This window comes from Nicotiana sylvestris, chromosome 3 (assembly GCF_000393655.2).
Source record: "Nicotiana sylvestris chromosome 3, ASM39365v2, whole genome shotgun sequence".
In the NCBI taxonomy this organism is placed as follows: Eukaryota; Viridiplantae; Streptophyta; class Magnoliopsida; order Solanales; family Solanaceae; genus Nicotiana; species Nicotiana sylvestris.
In genome coordinates this window covers 2,669,543-2,690,107 of record NC_091059.1, presented here as the reverse complement: position 1 = coordinate 2,690,107, position 20,565 = coordinate 2,669,543, and the positions used below count along the sequence as shown (strand labels likewise).

Genomic DNA, 20,565 nt, shown 5'->3' with positions numbered 1-20,565 from the left:
GATGGACTTTGGAAAAGGTGGACAACATAACTGACTTGACTAGGTTTGACCATGATGCATGCACAATTTAAACAGAGTAAGGTTCCTATTGGGGTATTATACAGGTGCCCTTGAGCGGACAACTCAAGAGGGAAAGGCACGGAACCGTTGACTGCACCGCTGATTGACTGGTTTTACCGCAGATAAGCCTTTGCCGAATTTAAAGGGTGATAATATTGGAAGAACACAACCACTCATTATAAGCGTTGCTATGGTATTTGTTTGGAACGAGTGAAGTATGATGTTGAAGATACAGTTTACAAGAATGAAACAAATTGACATGTATTTCTACATTCATAAGATAAATAATTGCAGTAATTACAACAATATTGAAATAGAGTAGTAAAGGGAAGCAATTAAAGAAAAAAGAAAAAGACATGAAAAGCCAAGTCAGTTTTCGCAATGAAAAAATAAATAAAGGACAATAAATAAATAAAGCGATTAATGAAATAATAAAGTCACAAGCAACATGAAATGGTAAAAGCCTAAAGAAGTCCCCAGCAGAGTCGCCATGCTGTCGACGCCCCCTTTTTCTCTAACCGTGGGGTCAGATTTCGGGTATACGACATTGGGAGGACAACTCTATTCCCTTTCGAGAATTGGGTTTATAAGTTGAAGAGTCGCCACCTAATGATTATAGTGCATTACGACACTTTAAGAAGGGTTTGAGATGAAGAGACCAGAGATTAGGGGAAGGGCTAGAAATTATCCTAAGGGGAAGGTGTTAGGCACCCCTCAAGATCCACTAGTGTGGTTCGCGGCCATGTTATAATTGTGACTTTACAAGTAAACAATCAAGGCTCAAATAAGGATTCGCACATAACATTACGACCAAGTTGAAAATTTTTGAAAGTAAGTGAGAGGGCAGAAATTCATGAAAAAGAGATTTGAACAGTTTTACGAGAAGCGATGAAAGCAAATAAAGGGAGGGAGTCCTAAGTTTATAATTAATATGGATCACTTCAATGCAATACCCAACGATCACTCCTCAGAAGAGGGGTCGCACGTGATATTAGCGCATCGGTCATCATATCCATATCTACCCTTCCCACCCTGTTAAGGTATTTAAACGCGATCAGTCTCGTTTACTTATTGCATGCTAGTACCCGTCCCAGCCTATCAGTCCCGGGGTATCAGGACTTCTAATCCTAAAGGGGAAGGAAAGGGATATAGGCATATATGGATTTCAAAGGTTAAAATTCTAATTGCAACATACAAAACAAGTAACAAATATAAGGATGAACAAACAAATAGGTAAGGCTCAAGTAAACCCCTTAATCAAACAAACACTTAGTTTAGCATGTCTTGGCACATATTGATTTGATCTTTAAATTAAACTTAAACAGCGAACGGACTGGTTCAACCCATATGTTTAGATAGAAAGTCTGCATTAGGAAACTTGGATCCAATCATCAGAAATTAAGGTATTTCCAGCGAGTGATTTAAGGGGTACTGGTTTCAGGAAAAGTAGTCTAATGCAGAGGAGTTTTGAAAAGAAAGTATAGACTGCAGTAAAAATAAAACACAGAAATTGTTGTGAAAGAGTTTAGAGATAGAAATATCTAAGGAAAGGGTAAGTCGCAACTGTTTTAAAAGACAATTTTAGGGTCTGAGTAAAACGTTTAGGCAGAATGTTTAGAAAGAAAATGTTTCAGAAAAAGATGCAGATTTGAGGGATTTAAAAGCATACTGAGTCAAGAGAGTTTTTGTCAAAGAATTAAGACTTCTAAAATCGTTGTTGTATTAAGACGTTAAGGACCAGTTAATAGATCATTATTACTTTAAGCGAATCAGACGAGTTTGAGGCTAATCCTATAGGCATGATATCTATCTTGATTTTTTTAAAAACCTGTTATTGAACTTGTAAAAGATGATTGTGTTAATTAACCCTACAGTTTGCCTAATGCATATGCATTCCTTATAGGCATGATCTCTATATGCATCGATTACATGAACTTTAAGTCCTATAGGCATGATTTCTATGTGATTTGTAACACAATGAAGCATTGACCCTATAGGCATGGTCTCTTGGTGATGTGGAATCAGAAACATTGAACAATCTTATAGGCAGGAAAAATGAAAATCCTAAAGCATGGTTTGTACCCTTACTGATACAAGAATGTAAAACCCCTCCCACACCCTTTTACTATATTCCCAAATTCTTTATACAAATTATTAGAGACCAAAAGAAAGAAGATAAATACATTAATAACTAACAGCTAGATCCGAGCAGTATAATTCAATCTTAATGTCCAATAACATGTGATTAACCAATTCTGGATTTCCAAAGCCTTCTCTTTATCCAAAGTGTTTCAAAGTTCCAAGGAATCTTAAGGATTCCCGGCATTGCTTACACTCAGGATACCATTTAGAATTAGAATAGTGTAGTGTGGAATAGCCAGCCCTCAGGCATCCAAGTTCAGTGGGAGCTCAAGGGTCCCAAAGCATGGCTTGCAAGAGAGGGGCAGAACTTAGAGCTAGGAGTAAGTGCAAAGTGAAAAGGAATTGGGGAGCCATAACAAATGGTGGTCATACCCAGCCACAGGTGCAGACTGGCACACCCCTGACCATTTGTTTGGTCAAACAAGTTAGGAGCAGACCCTTGAGGGTCAAACCTAGGTCTGGATGGTGATTAGGACACCACCAGACTCAGGTCCAGGCTCAAGCACATAAAGGGGAGAAGGGAGTGGGAATTGATTGAGTTAGGAGGTTCAAAGAACCCAGTTCAGAGTCATAGACAGCAATATCAAAGTGCTGTTATGGCTGGAACTATACACACATACAAAGGGGAAAAGGGAAAGGGATTCACATGAGAAGAGTACATACAGAGTTGCAGAAACATAAGGAAAGAAAGCATAACAGACTAAGATGTAAACACATGGTGAAAGAGAGAGCATGACAGGCTAGGAGATAAACACATAGTTAAGGGGGGGCATTATTTAACTAAGAATGACATACCAGTTGCAAATACTTGAATAGCAGAACCACAAAAGCAAGTAAACAGCCAGAAGTCAGCAGGAGCAAAATCGAATCTTCAGCAAATACTTGAGAGTTCAAAGAGAACTCAAGAATATTTCAGAAAGTAGAAAGAGAAGAGGAGCAGAGTGCTCAATACTAGAGGTTGAGAAAGTAGTAGTAGAGAAAGTATTGAAAAGTTCTAAGTCTTACTGTGTATGTCCGTCTTAAGTGCAAAAGGGGTAGCCCCTTTTATAGTGCAGAAGACAAGTGAGAAGAAGGTAAGAAAATAATTTTGAAAGTCAATCACACAGATTTCCCTTCAGCCAAAGGATTGATTTTAAACGGGCATGACAAATAAGGAAAGGATTTGATTTTAAAATCTTTTCTAAGGCAGTACAATAAGGGTAAATACACAGAAACTTATTTAAGGAAAGAGTCTAGTAGTACACGGTTTGGGCAAATAAGGAAAGACAATCAATCAATAGCCAGTAAAAATCAAGGTTTGAGCCTTGGCACGAATGGATCCAACCCAGAAAAGGTGAAGAGAAACTTATTTTAAAGAAAATTAGTAAAACTCAATCAATCCTCATAAAAAGGAATTCGGAATCAATCACAAGTTGGCAAAAGACCTTTTGAATGAAGAGATTATCATATATAAAGCAAACACTTCAAACAGAAGAGTCTAACATCGACATATTTAGAATCATAAACAAAAGAATACAAGTTCAACCAGAGACTCATAGTGAGTCTGAAGGTACAGGGTCCCAATATGGAACCCTAATTTGATTTTCCAAGAAAAAAAACCCCCAAATTCTAGGGTTTCCCCATCGAATCAAACACAGAAATGAGAAGGCAGGTGAACAGACTCAAGGAGTCTTATGAGAATCAGGCAAATACAATAGAAGGCTTGAAACAATCAAAGAAAGAAAACCATTTTAAGGCATGAAGAACATGTTCACACAACTTCGAAACTTAAGAAAGGATGGGGGTTTAAAAATAACAGACGAAATATGCTTAACAAGAACACGAACATAGTTTAGAAAAGCAAAACATCAAGAAACACAGTAGTAAAGAGTGAAAAAAAATAGACTAATCATGTGAGCATACGTATAAAAGTAGGAAGACAATACATGCGTAAATAGAGGAGGAGAACATATGAGCATATGGAAAACAAATAGTTGAAAGAAAAGAACAACAAAATTGAAACATTTTTAGAAACCCTAATTTGAAAAACCAACGATTTTGAAAAGGAATTTTTGGGAAAACACTCAAAACGTCAAATATAGCATAGATCTATCACAGATCTGGAAGAATAAAATGAAAAGCAACCTCAAATAGGTTTGGGTTTCTGAGAACCCTAAAGGACGAGAAGGCTTGGAAGTCACGAGAGCGGATCTGAGCTGATAAGGTCTAATCCAAGCTCAATAGGCTAACGTACGCCGGAGCAAGGCCGGAAACGGCCAAAGAATCTCGAATCGGCCAAGGTCTAGATGAAGACCTTCGAGGTCTAGCCTCAAATCTTCAGCGATCAGGCGTATATGAGCATAATATGGTGAGTAAAGATCGTCCATGGCTAGATTAACCATGGATTCCTGTGGATTTTGGGTCGGAGAGGGGGTAGGCGGTTTCTAGGGTTTTGGGGGTTGAGAGAGTTCGAGAGAGACAAGGGAACCAAAGGCGGCGGGTTTGGAGAGAATGGGGATAGGGATAAGGTCATTGGAATTAATTAAGGTAAGGGGGAATCTGGGCCGTTGATCAAAATGATCAACGACTCAGATTAAAAGGAACACGGGCCGGTTCGGTTAATTGGGCGTTGGGTCGGGTTAATTAGGTAATTTGGTTGGGGATTTTGGTCCAATTGGGGGTTAAGATTGGGGTTAATTTAGGCTAAGACTGAAAGGTAAATGGGGCTACATATTAAATAGCCAATGTTTTCTTTTTATTTTATAAAAATAGTAAAAAATGATTTTGAAATTAAATTAAAAGTGTTGAATCAGTAAATAGTATATAAATATTAATTTAAAATACTGGGATCAATTTTTATAATTATAAAAAATGCGATGAAATCTTAAAGAGGCTAGTATTGCAATTATATGCAATTTAGTTTTAAAAACGCCAAACGAATTTTTAAAAATATGCAAAAATCATGTTAGCTATATTTTGATGTAAATATGAGAATGAAATAAATTATACTCCAAAATGGCAAGCTTTGGGGAATAATTATGGGATTTAATGGTGTAAAAATAGGCCATAAATTGGTTTAAAATCATTAAAAATGCCAAAACCCTTTGGGGTGCTTATATATGCACATATATGCCATTTAAAAATATATAGGGAAGAATTGGGTATCAACACTTCTCCTCTCTCAATCTCTGCAACACAACTCTCAAATGCTCCGTGTGTTCCTCCTGACTACGTGAATACACCAGAATATCATCAATGAAGACTATGATCAACGAGTCGAGATAAGGTCGGAACACACTGTTCATCAAATGCATGAACGGTGCTGGGGCATTGGTCAGCCCAAAAGACATCACCAAGAACTCATAATGACCATATCTGGTCCTGAAAGCTGTCTTGAGAATATCTGAGTCCCTGATCTTCAACTGGAGATAACTTGAACGGAGATCAATCTTGGAGAACACTCTCGCTCCCTGAAGCTGGTTGAATAAATCATCAATGCGAGGCAAATGATACTTGTTCTTAATCGTTACCTTGTTCAATTGCTTATAATCAATGCACATTCTCATAGTGCCATCCTTTTTCTTCACGAATAGAACCGGTGCACCCCAAGGTGACACACTAAGCCGAATGAACCCTTTATCAAGGAGTTCCTGAAGCTACTCCTATAATTCCTTCAACTCCGTTAGTGCCATACGATACGGCGAAATAGAAATGGGCCGAGTGCCCGGCACCAGGTCAATACCAAAATCAATATCCCTCTCCGGTGGCATGCCCGATAGGTCTGCAGGAAACACATCGGGAAAATCCCTAACAACTGGAATAGAATCAATACTGGGAGTCTCAGTACCAGCATCCCTCACAAAGGCTAGATATGAAAGACAACCATTCTCAACCATACACTGGGCTTTCAAGAATGAGATCACTCTACTGGGAACATAATCAGTCACACCTCGCCACTCGATCCGTGGCACACCCGGTATAGCCAATGTGACAGTCTTAGCATGACAGTCTAGAATAGCACAACACGGAGATAGCCAATCCATGCCCAAAATGACATCAAAATCCACCATACACAATAATAAAAGATCCAAACGGGTATCCAGACCCCCAATAGTCACCACACACGATTGGTACACAAGGTCTAACACAATAGTATCGCCTACCGGGGTAGATACATGAACAAGTGAAGCAAGAAACTCACGGGGCATACACAAATAACTAGCAAAGTATGATGACACATAAGAAAGGTGGAACCGGGATAAAATAATACAGAAGCATCTCTGTGGTAGACCAAAACAATACCTGTAATAACAATATCTAAAGTAATAGCATCGGGTCTACTTGGAAGTGCATAGAAACGGGCCTGACCACCACCTGATTGACCTCCCCCTCTGGGGCGACCACTAGTTGACTGACCTCCACCCCTAGCTGACTGGGCGGGTGGTGGTGAAGTAACTGGCACTGAAGACGATGATTGACCCCTCTGCTGAGATGAACTCGCAAGACGATGAGGGCACTGCCTTCACATATGACCCATCTTACCACACTCATAACAACTCCCAGGTGCTGGAGAAGGGGACTGAATGGAACCTCTCGCACTAGAGTGACTAGCAGATGCACTCGTCATAGAAGAGCCCTGAATTGATGGATCACAGAACGAACTATGAGCTGGAAGGGCAATAAGTGATGACTGGCCGTGATGGGAACTATGTGAACCATGACCCGATGACGCCCCACGAGAACTTGGGCGAGCTGATTGAGCATGCCTGAATGGACAACCTCTGTCGTGCTGAAACTGACCCCTCGAAGGAGTACCACTATAACTACTAGATCCTCGAGGACTCTTGGCCTCCCTCTCCTCTCACTCCTGGCGACGAACAGACTCAATCTCACGGGCAATATCCACAACCTTCTCGAAAGTAGCACCAATCACCCTCTCCCTGGTCATGAGAATACGAAGCTGATAAGTGAGGCCATTAATAAACCTCCTAATCCTCTCTCTGTCTGTCGGAACCATCCAAATAGCATGACAAGCTAACTCGGAGAACCTCATCTCATATTATGTCATAGTCATCTCTCCCTGATAGAACCACTCAAACTCCCTACGCAGCTCCTCTCTGCGGGACTACGGCACATACTTCTCTAGAAAGAGAACGGAGAATTGCTGCCAGGTAAGGGGTGGTGCACCAATAGGCCTACACCTCTCAAAAGCCTCTCACCAAGTGAAGGCACCTCCAGAAAACTTATAAGTAGTGAAAGTGACCCCGCTGTTCTCTAGAATACCCGATGTACGAAGCATCCTCTGACACATATCTAAGAAACCTTGGTCATCCTCTCCCTCTACACCACTGAAGGTCAGAGGCTGTAATCTACCAAACCTCTTCAACCTACGCTGCTCGTCCTCTGGCATAGCAGGAACTACATAGTCCTGAGCAGCTACAACCAGCTGGGCTGGATGTGCCCCCAGCATCTGAAGTCCCTACATGACCTACTCAGGTGTACGAGCGGCGGGAGTCTGATTGCCTCCCCCGGCCTGAGAAGTAGCTGCGGCTATAGTGGCTGAAACTGCCTGAGCTAGGCCAGTGTAAACTGATTAGATTTGAGCCAAGGCATCCTGAAGACCCGGAATCATAGTGGGCACAGTTGGTGCCTAAGTTGGTGCTGCTGGAGCGTCCATAACTGGGACCTGATCCTGAGCTGGGGCAGTTGGTGGATCTGCAGGTGCTGCCCTAGCTGCTCTGCCCCTACCACGACCACAGCCGCATCCTCGGCCTCTAGTGGCCACAGCTAGTGGTCGTTCATCCTGACCGGTAGTGTAGGTCCTCACCATCTGTGAGAGAATAGAATAACAGAAGTTTAGTACTCGAATCAACAAATTTGTACGACGAGAATTTCAAGAATATGAAGTTTTTCCTAAAGGTTTTGCAGCCTCTCGAGGATAAATACAGACATCTCCGTATCGATCCGCGAGACTCTACTAACCTGCTCATGACTCGTGAGACCTATGTAACCTAGGCTCTGATACCAACTTGTCACGACCCTAAACCCAGACCCGGTCGTGATGGCGTCTCTCATGAAGACAAGGCCAGCCAATTAAACTCAATTCCATTTTTAAACAGTTAAACAATAAGAAACAGTATAAAGCATAATCAATTAAGCTAAGGTTTAAACATCTAATAATACAGTTTGTGGAAAATAACCCAACACAGCCCGATATTGGGGTGTCACTAGTCATGAGCATCTATAAAACCTAATACAAGTCTGAAAAGTCTACAAACTATTACAATGTCTGATAAGAGATAGAAATGATAAAGAGGGAGAAACACGGGACTGCGGACGTCAACAGCTACCTCGTGGACTCTGATATCTGCCGGGAGCTCTCAACTCGCACTAGCAGGATCAGCAATGCCTGAATCTACACACGGGGTGCAGGGAGTAAAGTGAGTACTCCAACTCAGTGAGTAACAAATGTAAATAAAGACTGAAAGCAAGAAATCACGTAAAGCACAAAGAATTCTACAATGAAGCGGTAAAACCATTTAAAATTAGTGAATCACTCAAAGATAGACAAAAATCCTTTCATAAAAGGCCTTTTTCAACAATTAAGCAGGTAATGGACAGTTACTTAAGAAAATAAACACATAAAGGTTCGCCCCTCGGGCATAGTATCCACAATTTCGCCCCTCGGGCAACATCTCAAAACAATACCAGCCCCTCGGGCTCAATCTCACATCACAATGGGTACCCGCACTCACTGGGGGTGTACAGACTCCTGGAGGAGCCCCGTAAGGCTCAAGCGCAATATCAAGCCACCTCGTTGCATCATCACTAGGCCCTTAGCCTCATATCAAACAAGCCACCTCGTGGCATACATATCTCAGGCCCTCAGCCTCATAATCAGTATCAAATGTTTCCTCACTACATAGGCCTTCAGCCTTACTCAGTCAAAATCCTCACAAGCCACTCGGGCAATAGTAAAACATGATTCTCAGCCCAAAAATATCATTTAAAAGATCAAGTAAGTGTTAAAACAGAGTAAAACATGGCTGAGTAGGAAAATAGTGAAATATAACATGACTGAGTTCAAGTATAAAGTCAAAACAGTGAGGAAATACCAGTAAAAAATCCCCGAAGGGTTCAAATAGTTGGCCCAAGGCCCAAGTATGACATTCGACCTAAATCATGATGATAGCAAATAGATTTTAGTCAAATACGCGGTAAAATAGTCATTTGGGACGGACAAAGTCACAATCCCCAGCAGTGCATGACCCACGCTCGTCATCAAGCTTGTGTCTCACCTCAATATAGTACTACGATATGCAATCCGGGGTTTCAAACCCTCAAAGCATCATTTACAATCATTACTCACCTCGAACCGGTCAAATCTCTAGCTCGCAATGCCTTTTCCCCTCGAATCAGCCTCTACTCGCGTCAAATCTATCCAAAATCAGAAGGAGGACGTCAAAACATGCTAAGGGAACGATGCCCAAGCAAAAATAATCAATTTACAATATAAATCCCGAAATTACCAAAACCCGACCCCCGGGCCTAAGTCTCGGAATTCGATAATTTTTACATCAATAGATTCCTTATCTTCCCACGAGTTCATACATATCAAAAGTTCTGTAATCCAACCTTAAATGGTCTTTCAAATCCTCAATCAAAGGTCTAAATTTCCAAGCCTTAGTTTTTCAATTTTTGGCTAAAATTCCATGATTATTTAGGTGGAATTCACATTAGAAACGAGTTTTAAGTCCAAGAATCTTACCTCCAAGTGATTCCCCTTGAATCTCTCTTCAATCCCCTTCAAAAAGCTCCAAAAACTACCAGCAATGGAAGAAATAAACCTAAAATTGCGGACAAGACGAGTACTTAAACATTTTGTCTAGGCCTAAATTTCCTTCTTCACGAACGCGGTCAAAGCCTCGCGTTCGCGAAACACAAAAATTCCGTTGACCAAAATTCTTCTTCGCGATCGCGACCACCCCATCGTGAATGCGATGCTTTACCCAGACAGAACTTCACAAGCGCGCTACCTCGCCCGCAAATGCGATGAACAAAATATCTCAAAACCCAGCTGGCCAATTTCTTCTATGCGAACGCGGAGCAGACCTCGCGAACGCGATGCATCATTTCCCAGCCCTTCACGAACGTGAAGACTTCATCGCGAATGCGAAGGCCAAAGTCTCAGCCTTCTCTAGCTTACCCTTCGCGATCACGGCTCCCCTCTCGCGAACGCGAAGGGCATTTGTCTGCAACACTGAGCAGCAGATTTCTGCAATTCTAAACTTCATGAAATGATCCGATTGACCACCCGAAACTCACCCGAGGCCCCCGAGACCTCAACCAAACATGCCAATATATCTTATAACCTCATTCAAACTTGTTTCAACCTTCAGAACGCTCAAAATAACATCGAAACACCAAATTCACGTCGGATTCAAGCCTAAGAATTCTGAAATATTCTAAATTACGCTTTTGATAAAAAAACCCAACCAAACCACGTCTGAATGACCTAAAATTTTGCACACACATCCCAAATGACACAACAGAGCTACTGCAACTCTCGGACTTCCATTCCGACCCCTATATCAAAATCTCGCCTACCAACCGAAAATCGCCAAAATATCAACTTCGCCAATTCAAGCCTAAATCTACTCCGAACCTCCAAAACTCATTCCGATCGCGCTCCTAAGTCCCAAATCACCTCCCAAAGCTATCTGAACCATCGGAGCTCACATCCGAGCCCTCTAACACATAAGTCAACATACGGTTGACTTTTTCAGCTCAAGCTTCCTCAAAAGAGACTAAGCGTCTCAAACCTTACCAAAATCATTCCGGATTCGATCCGACCAACCCGATACCACATAACACGGATAAACAATGCATACAGAAGCAGAAATGGGGCAAATAGAGCGGTAACTCATGAGACGACTGGCCGAGTTGTCACAAAACATGAATCACACCCCTAATTCAAGCCTAATGAAACTAAGAATTGCAACTTCTACATTTGATGCCGAAACCTATCAAATCAAGTCTGATTGAACTTAAATTTTACACAGAAGTCATAAATGACATAATGTACCTGTTTCAAATCTTTAGAATCGGATTCCGACCCCGATATCAAAAAGTCAACTCTCGGTCAAACTTCCAAATTCCATTTTTCCAACTTTCGCCAAAATACCTCAATTTATTCTACGGATTTCCAAATCTAATTTCGGGCATACTCCTAAGTCCGAAATCATCATACGAAGCTATTAGAATCATCAAAACTCAATTCTGGAGTCGTTTGTTCAAAAGTCAAATTCCGGTCAACTCTTTTCATTTAAGCTTTGAAGATGAGAATTGTTCTTTCAATTTAATTCCGAATCTTTCGAATATAAAACTCAACTGCTCACACAAGCCATAATATGTATTACAAAGTTGCTCGGGACCTTAAGTCGATGAATGGGGCGTTAATTCTTAAAATAACTAGTTGGGTCATTACATTAAATAGCCAAATTTTTAACAATTTAAACCAAATGATGATAAATAACGAGAGATAGGAACTTGGTCTACTACAATACCAACGTAAGTAAGGTAACAATATCTACTGCCAAAGATTTTGAGTCACAAGTACACGAGAAATTAGAAGTTCTACAAGCAGAGTCTGAAATAAATTCAACTATTTCGAAGGAAATGAACAGTAAAAGTGGGAAGAGGAAGGAGACTTTAAGGTTAGCGAACGCCAACAGATCTACCTCAAGTCTCCGTATGCAATGATCCGAGCTGACGCACCTCACGCACCATTAGGACCAATACTAGAATCTGCACAAGAAGTACAGAAGTGCAGTATGAGTACAACTGATCCAATGTACTCCGTAAGTGTCGAGCCTAACCTCGGCGAGGTAGTGACGAGGCTATGATAGGACACCTACATAAATAAACATGTACAAGTATGTGTGTATGTATACACACGCACACACACACACACACACACACACACACACACACACACACACACACACATATATATATATATATATATATATATATATATATATATATATATATATATATATATATATATAACAATGTACAACTGGGAGGGGACATGCGAAAGGGGAAGGATACAATAACTACGGCAGGAATAACATTACGTAGTAGCCAAATAAATCATCAATAATGACGAAAGATAAACCGATGATATAAAAATGGCACAGCATCACCCTTCATGCTTTTACTTTCATCCTTACCATGATATGATGACATGAGTAAAATAAAATGGCACGGCATCACCCTTCGTGCTTTTACTCTCAATCTCACCATGTAACAATGAATAAATGAAATAAATGGCACGATACGTGCTTTAACTCTCTTCATCACTATGTATTAATCAATAAATGAGATAAATTCAATGGCATGACATTCTTCCTGCTTTAACACTCTTCCTTACCATGTAATAAAGATAATATAAATTTGAAAAACAAATAAAGCGGAGATTTTTATTTAAAGTCAATATGATGCCAAGGTACCAAACTTCAACTACCAAAATGCTCAACAATTACTAGATAAATAATAAGTACGGAAGGAATGATCAAATAAGTAATAACCTAACCTAAGCATAAATATTATAATTAAAAAGGCAATAAATCACAAAGAAATAAATTCCACCTGTATGCTTTAACCCAACAACAATGCATAAGTACTCGTCACCTTATATGTGCATTGTACCCACATATTTAACGCGTAGAAAATACGCAATCAAGTCCTAATCCCTTAAGTCAAGGTTAACCACGACACTTACCTCGCCCCGCAATTAAATCAAAGCTCAACCGGGGCCTTTCCTCTAAAATTTGCTTCCACATTAATCGAATCTAACCAAATATCATTCAAACAATTCAAAATAAGCTTTAGAAACTACCCATGAGTGAAAAATATTCAATCTTTAATGATTTTAGAAAAAAGTTAACTAAAGTCAACCTCGAGTCCGCTTGGTCAAAACCCAAGATTCAGACCAAAATCCAATCACCCATTCACTCCCGGGCTCGATTATATAATTAGTTTCGAAATCCGACCTCAATTTGAGGCCTAAATCTCTATTTTACAAAACCCCTCCAATTCTACTTAAATTCCTAATTTTCTACCATGAAAGAGCATAAATTAAGGTTGGAAATTAATGGGTGTTGATGAAAATGGAAGAAAATGAGTTAAAGTACTATAACCTATGAAGTGGGGATGAAATCTCTCTTCAAAATCACCTCTAGATAGAGCTCTAATGTGAAGATAGTGAAAAATGAAGAAAATCCCGTGTTTGTGACATTTCACTGGCATCAGGTCTTCATCGCGTTCGCGAGAGACCTGACGGAATCACGAAGAACAACAGTCTTATAGGCCTTCACGTTCATGATATGCCCTATGCATTCCTGGTGGCTATGCTCCCTAGCCTCGCGTTCGCAACCCTATGATCGCGTTCGCGTATTACACTGCCCAGCTCCCCTAGAATCCCCACAAAGCTTCGCGTTCGTGTGTGGGTGGTCGCGTTCGCAAAGGGTAACCCCCCCCCAAAGCTTAGCATTCGCGACCTGTTCCCGGTATTCGCGTAGAGTAAAACCACCCCAGCCCCAAGTTCCCCTTCGCGATCGCGAAGCACAAAGCACCAGGTATCAGTAACAATGAAAAACCAGCATTGGCCTAAGTCCAAAAATCACTCCGTAGCCTATCCAAAACTCACCAGAGCCTTTCGGGCTCCAAACCAAACATGCACACAAGTGTATAACATCATACGAACTAGCTTGCACGATCAAAACACCAAAAATAACATCTAGAACCACGAATCAAACGTCAGAAATGATATTCTCAAAGAAACCCAAAAACATGTAATTTTACAACTGGACGTCCGAATCACGTCAAATAAACTCCGTTTTGCACCAAACTTTGCAGACAAGTCAAACATACTGAAATGAACCTATACCAAGTTTCAGAATCGTAATCCGAATATGGTAGCAACAAAGTCAACCTACAGTCAAACTTAGAAATTATTTAAACCTTTAAATTGCTAGTTTTCAACAAGTTACGTTAAATCAATTTAGGGACTTCTGAATTCGATTCCGTGCATACGTCCAAGTCCCAAATAACAATACAGAACCACCAGAACCATTAGAAATATTGATTCGGGTCCGTTTTTATAAAACATTGACTGTAGTCAACTCAAATGAGTTTTAAGACAAAATTTCACATAACAATTCTCCGAAAAAAGATACGCAATGCGCATTCAAATTAGGAAGGCTAAACAGTTCTATTCGAGGTTTCAGAACACAGAAATGAAGGGTAAAACTATAATGACCTATTGGGTCATCACAGAACGACTTTCCTTAAAGTAGTTATTGTCCGTATACAGATTTGAAAAAACACAAATAATCTTCTTAAGGATACAACACGCCATTGATATTTGCAGATTTTTCTGAATTACTTTGTAAGGATTCTCTCATTTATTTATATGGTAAAAGTCGAGCCTTTTTCGAAAAGTTACTTTATTTCATTAACAATCGTATATTAATTTCCAGCAATCCTCAAAAAGATGAAACTACCTACTTGAAGTAATTATGTGGTGTATTGTTATTTATAGTTTTGTTTGTGAGCATCTGATTGATAATTGTTTATTTATTTCCAGCAAAAACATATTATTTACAATATATTACTTCTTATATAATTCATCTGAGAAACAAAATATGATGTTCCTTCTGAAACTGCTGCAAATTCTAACAATATGCATATATTCTGCCAAAGAAAGTTACAATATTTGTTGACAATTGTATAATCTCGGTAGCTACTATAAATTCTTAAAATATTCACATTCTAACAAAAAACTTTACAATGATTTTTGACAATTATTTACTAATTTCCAGCATTAACAATTTTTACCAATCTAATACATCCTAATAATTAATATGATTTTCTAGGGCGATCGTATACATGCCTCAATCGAGAAGTATGTTATAAAGTTCTTTAGGAATAAGATGCAGAAATTCAGCTTATATCACATGACCTACTTTTTTGTCGGACCAAATAATTTGACATTAAAGACTACAACACACAATTTGAGGCTGACATTTACGTAGTAGACAATAGTTGAGGAAACTACTGATCCTACATTTCACAATTTGTTTATTGGTCTAATATTTTTTAATTTGTTAAACCCGTAAATTTAAAAAAAACACTACTTCAACCACGTATGGAGTTACTCCCACGTTTGGAATAGGATAATGTGCAATATGGATAGATTTCAAAAATAAACTGCAAGAAACATATTTAAAAAAAAATAACCAGATCTTCCCAAACGTGGGTATCCCACCATTACTCCATAACTTATCCACTTTCTTCATAACTACATCAACAGTTTTATGCGGCTCCTTTTAATTCCTTTTCCATTCTATTTTTGCTTTGGTCAGAATACGAACTTTGCAAATATGGTTACAAAACTTCATGACATCAGACAAATTTCAAGCAACCCCATGCAATGGAATTTAAAAGTTAGAATAGTTCGAATGTGAGAAATTTCGGATCGCTACAAGCCCGAAATACCTTATTCGATAGAGTTGGTATTACAAGATGCAAAGGTAACATATTTATAATTTTTTCACCTTTTTCTTCCTCTTCTCTGCTTCTATGGTTCGTAGATTTTCCAACATGCAATCGTTTATTAGTTTCCAGCAATCCTCAAAAAGATGAAACTACCTACTTGAAGTAATTATGTGGTGTATTGTTATTTATAGTTTTGTTTGTGAGCATCTGATTGATAATTGTTTATTTATTTCCAGCAAAAACATATTATTTACAATATATTACTTCTTATATAATTCATCTGAGAAACAAAATATGATGTTCCTCCTGAAACTTCTGCAAATTCTAACAATATGCATATATTCTGCCAAAGGAAGTTACAGTATTTGTTGACAATTGTATAATCTCTGTAGCTACTGTAAATTCTAAAACTATGCACTTTCTAACAAAAAACTTTACAATATTTTTTAACAATTATTTACTAATTTCCAGCATTAACAATTTTTACCAATCTAATACATCCTAACAATTAATATGATTTTCTAGGGTGATCGTATACATGCCTCAATCGAAAAGTATGTTATAAAGTTCTTTAGGAATAAGATGCAGAAATTCGGCTTATATCACATAACCTACTTTTTTGTCGGACCAAATAATTTAAAATTAAAGACTACAACACACAATTTGAGGCTGACATTTATGCAGAGGACAATAGTTGAGGAAACTACTGATCCTACATTTCACAATTTGTTTGTTGGTCTAATGTTTTCTAATTTATTAAACCCGTAAATTTTAAAAAAAATATTACTTCAACCATGTCTGGAGTTACTCCCACGTTTGGAATAGGATAATGTGCAATATGGATAGATTTCAAAAATAAACTGCAAGAAACATATTTTTTTTTTTAAAAAAAACATGATCTTCCCAAACGTGGGTATCCCACCATTACTTCATAACTTATCCACTTTCTTCATAACTACATCAACAGTTTTATGCAGCTCCTTTTAATTCCTTTTCTATTCTTTTTTTGCTTTGGTCAGAATACGAACTTTGCAAATATGGTTACAAAACTTCATGACATCAGACAAATTTCAAGCAACCCCATGCAATGGAATCTAAAAGTTAGAATAGTTCGAAAGTGAGAAATTTCGGATCGCTACAAGCCCGAAATACCTTATTCGATAGAGTTGGTGTTACAAGATGCAAAGGTAACATATTTATAATTTTTTCACCTTTTTCTTCCTCTTCTCTACTGCTATGGTTCATAGATTTTCCAACATGCAATCGTTTATTAGTTTCCAGCAATCCTCAAAAAGATAAAACTACCTACTTGAAGTAATTATGTGGTGTAATCTTATTTATATTTTTTTTGTGAGCATCTGATTGATAATGGTTTACTTATTTCCAGCAAAACATAATATTTACAATATATTACTTCTTATATAATCCATCTGAGAAACAAAATATGATGTTCCTCCTGAAACTGCTGCAAATTCTTACAATATGTATATATTCTGCCAAAGGAAGTTGCAATATTTGTTGACAATTGTATAATCTCTGTAGCTAGTGTAAATTCTAAAAATATGCACTTTCTAGCAAAAAACTTTACAATGTGTTTTGACAATTATTTACTAATTTCCAGCATTAACAATATTTACCAATCTAATACATCCTAACAATTAATATGATTATCTAGGGTGATCGTATACCTGCCTTAATCAGGAAGTATGTTATAATGTTCTTTAGGAATAAGATGCAGAAATTCGGCTTATATCACATGACCTACTTTTTTGTCGGACCAAATAATTTGAAATTAAAGACTACAACACACAATTTGAGGCTGACATTTACGCAGAGGACAATAATTGAGGAAACTACTAATCCTACTTTTCACAATTTGTTTGTTGGTCTAATGTTTTTTAATTTTTTAAACCCGTAAATTTTTTAAAAAAATTATTTCAACCACGTCTGGAGTTACTCTCACATTTGGAATAGGATAATGTGCAATATAGATAGATTTCAAAAATAAACTGGAAGAAACATATTTTTTTTTAAAAACAATTACCACGATCTTCCCAAACGTGGGTATCCCACCATTACTCCATAACTTATCCACTTTCTTCATAACTACATTAACAGTTTTATGCGGCTACTTTTAATTCCTTTTCCATTCTCTTTTTGCTTTGGTCAGAATACGAACTTTGCAAATATGGTTACAAAACTTCATGACATTAGACAAATTTCAAGCAACCCCATGCAATGGAATTTAAAAGTTAGAATAGTTCGAATGTGAGAAATTTCGGATCGCTACAAGCCCGAAATACCTTATTCGATAGAGTTGGTATTACAAGATGCAAAGGTAACATATTTATAATTTTTTCACCTTTTTCTTCCTCTTCTCTGCTTCTATGGTTCGTAGATTTTCCAACATGCAATCGTTTATTAGTTTCCAGCAATCCTCAAAAAGATGAAACTACCTACTTGAAGTAATTATGTGGTGTAGTCTTATTTATATTTTTGTTTGTGAGCATCTGATTGATAATTGTTTATTTATTTCCAGCAAAAACATAATATTTACAATATATTACTTCTTATATAATCCATCTGAGAAACAAAATATGATGTTCCTCCTGAAACTGCTACAAATTCTAACAATATGCATATATTCTGCCAAAGGAACTTACAATATTTGTTGACAATTGTATAATCTTTGTAGCTACTGTAAATTTTAAAAATATGCACATTCTAACAAAACACTTTACAATATTTTTTGAAAATTATTTACTAATTTCCAGCATTAACAATTTTTACCAATCTAATACATCCTAAAAATCAATATGATTTTCTAGGGTGATCGTATACATGCCTGAATCGGGAAGTATGCTATAAAGTTCTTTAGGAATAAGATGCAGAAATTCGGCTTATATCACATGACCTACTTCTTTATCGGACCAAATAATTTGAAATTAAAAACTACAACACTCAATTTGAGGCTGACATTTACATAGAGGACAATAGTTGAGGAAACTACTGATCCTACATTTTACAATTTGTTTTTTGGTCGAATTTTTTTTAATTTGTTAAACCCGTAAATTTAAAAAAAAAATTACTTCAATCACGTCTGGAGTTACTCCCACGTTTGGAATAGGATAATGTGCAATATGGATAGATTTCAAAAATAAACTAGAAGAAACATTTTTTTTAAAAAAAAATAACCACGATCTTCCCAAACGTGGGTATCCCACCATTACTCCATAACTTATCCACTTTCTTCATAACTACATCAACAGTTTTATGCGGCTCCTTTTAATTCCTTTTCCATTCTCTTTTTGCTTTGGTCAGAATACGAACTTTGAAAATATGGTTACAAAACTTCATGATATCAGACAAATTTCAAGCAACCCCATGCAATAGAATCTAAAAGTAGAATAGTTCGAATGTGAGAAATTTCGGATCGCCACAAGCCCGAAATACCTTATTCGATAGAGTTGGTATTACAAGATACAAAGGTAACATATTTATAATTTTTTCACTTTTTTCTACCTCTTCTCTGCTGCTATGATTCATAGATTTTTCAACATGCAATCGTTTATTAGTTTCCAGCAATCCTCAAAAAGATGAAACAACCTACTTGAAGTAATTATGTGGTGTAATCTTATTTATATTTTTGTTTGTGAGCATCCGATTGATAATTGATTACTTATTTCCAGCAAAACATAATATGTACAATATATTACTTCTTATATAATCCATCTGAGAAACAAAATATGATGTTCCTCCTGAAACTGCTGCAAATTCTAACAATATGCATATATTCTGCCAAAGAAAGTTACAATATTTGTTGACAATTGTATAATCTTTGTAGCTACTGTAAATTCTAAAAATATGCACATTCTAACAAAAAACTTTACAATGTTTTTTGATAATTATTTACTAATTTCCAGCATTAGCAATTTTTACTAATCTAATACATCCTAACAATCAATATGATTTTCTAGGGTGATCGTATACACGCCTCAATCGGGAAGTATATTATAAAGTTCTTTAGGAATAAGATGCAGAAATTCGGCTTATATCACATGACCTGCTTTTTTGTCGGACCAAATAATTTGAAATTAAAGACTACAACACACAATTTGAGGCTTACATTTACGCAGAGGACAATAGTTGAGGAAATTATTGATCCTACATTTCATATGGACATCTTTAACTTGCGCCCTTTTGACCAATTCACGAATCAACATGATGTCGATGAGGCAGTATTATTCGGTAATTCTTCTTTTCCATTTAATTCTAATACTACGTTTATTAAGATTATGTGATTAACGTTTATATTTGTTGATGTCGTTGGTCAGGTTGTGACCTATGAAGCTATTCACATCTACAAGCAAGGAGACAACAAAAGTATTTTTATGAATATTGAACTTGAAGATGATAAGTAAGTCATTCACAAATAGAAACTATACTTTGCAGTAAAACGGATTTTGTTTATTGTGGTTTTTCCGTGAAGCATATAGGAGGAAGAGGATTTCAACAACCTTATGGAGTGAACTTGTGGATCAAATTCAATCTCACTTGAATGCATCTACAACTGATCCTTTTTTTTTGTTCTTCAACTTATGAAAGCTCAAAATATCGAGGTTTTCCAATAGTTACATTTATATTTGATAAACAGTTTCAACATAATTTATAGTTTTTTTATTTTATTCATAGGTAATTACTCAGCGCGTAGATGTTGGTATGCTTCAAAAATATGGATAAATTCTACTTTTTCGCAATTTATCAAGTTTAAATCCAGGTTTGTCAAGGGTATAATTCTTATTTATATGTACTAAAAATATA

General features: G+C 37.4%; 1 long non-coding RNA gene across 1 annotated transcript; it reads left to right on the top strand.

Annotated features, from left to right (window-relative positions):
* The first annotated feature begins 19,013 nt into the window (after nucleotides 1-19,013).
* Nucleotides 19,014-20,515, top strand: LOC104230346 (uncharacterized). The gene is made up of 3 exons (XR_711855.2): nucleotides 19,014-19,232; nucleotides 19,722-19,992; nucleotides 20,079-20,515. It is a non-coding gene; the product is annotated as an uncharacterized lncRNA (long non-coding RNA).
* Nucleotides 20,516-20,565: the final 50 nt, after the last annotated feature.